The following is a 1,399-nucleotide window of genomic DNA, read 5'->3' as shown; positions in this document are numbered from 1 at the left end:
TGCTTCTTTTGGGTCCACGGGGTCACAATACAGGGCAAGAAAGCAGGAAAGGCTTGTCGCATTCTGCAGGTCTGAATGGCGTGGCTCACCATAACTAGTGGATTTCGTGGCATGCCAGAAGCAGGAGATAAAAGCAAGCTGAAATGTTGTATGCAACTCGCAAAATATCGAAATATTCAGAGATCCATAGCTGTGGAAAGGTGTCAAGGGAAGAGTGAGGAGTGTGTTAGCCTTGACGGGAAGGGAAGGGATGGAGAGGCGAACTTGTTTCTTGCGAACTGTAAGTAAAGACACGTGTTCAACTCATTACTAAGCCCGAATTTCATTCGGTATGACCGATAAAAATGTACCGTTTCCTTGAAAACGACATTCAGCCGGCTAAAGAAAGCTTGTGCTAACATATTTGATTTCACTCATTATCTTGTGAAGGCTCATTGATCCTGTCCCCCTGTTGAGCCTCTTTAGTCCTTACTGTTAGAAAGAGCTGGCCTCTGGCCCAAGAGGAATGTTCAACGTCCAGCACGGCTACGCAAGGCAAGGGGCTGGGAATGGATCAATGGCCCCAAAACAACTGCCCATTCTCATTACCCCCCCCCCCCCCCCCGGTAGTGGGCATGATAGAACCAGGTGCGAGGGATCCTGGAAGACACAAGTCTGACGAAAATCTTATTGGGTGCTGACATTCCCAAAAAAGGCTGCCTTCCATGGCAGAAGTTACACGAAACTCAGAATTCTTTCAAAGCAACACCGGTGGTAGCAACCTATGCAATGCTCAATGAAACGGCATTGAACTTGTTTAGACTTACAATGAACTTTGCCGTTACCAGAAAAGGTACGATTTGAATGGGGTGAGGTGGGGGGGGGGGGGGGGGGCAGGAGGAGGGTCCTCCTCTTCCCTGCTTTTTTCGTGGTGGAGCATTGCGGAATAGTTGCGCACGGAAAGACTGAATGTTAAAGAAGGTACCGCCTCCCCCTTCCCTCCCCCATAACACACACGCTCATTTGATCATACATACATCTTTGCCAATGTATGGTGGTTTACACTGGGTATTTTCAGATCAGGTGTTGGTAAATACCAGTTCAAGTGAAACATGCCGAGTCCGGTTAACATTCTGTGTGGATTTTAGGATGGCGCCGGTGTCGGGCCGGTATCACTTTTCGAACGTTTTGCAATACCTCCCATTACGGTTGGCGTTAACTCCTCTATCTATGTTTCCAGCCTCCATCCGAGCCTATTCCCGTTCCCGATTCCCGCACGACTGCTGCTGATGATGGCGAACGTGACGTTGACGAAGGACAACCTGCTGCAAAAGCGATCGCTATGCTAGGTTAGTTAGGACAGCATTTTGTTACTATTGTTTTACGTTTCTACCCATCAAAGTATTTTAGACCAAAACAG

The sequence above is a fragment of the Pollicipes pollicipes genome, unplaced genomic scaffold (genome assembly GCF_011947565.3).
Source record: "Pollicipes pollicipes isolate AB1234 unplaced genomic scaffold, Ppol_2.1 Scaffold_1600;HRSCAF=1878_pilon_pilon_pilon, whole genome shotgun sequence".
NCBI lineage: Eukaryota > Metazoa > Arthropoda > Thecostraca > Pollicipedomorpha > Pollicipedidae > Pollicipes > Pollicipes pollicipes.
Note: the sequence above shows the minus strand (reverse complement) of the source record.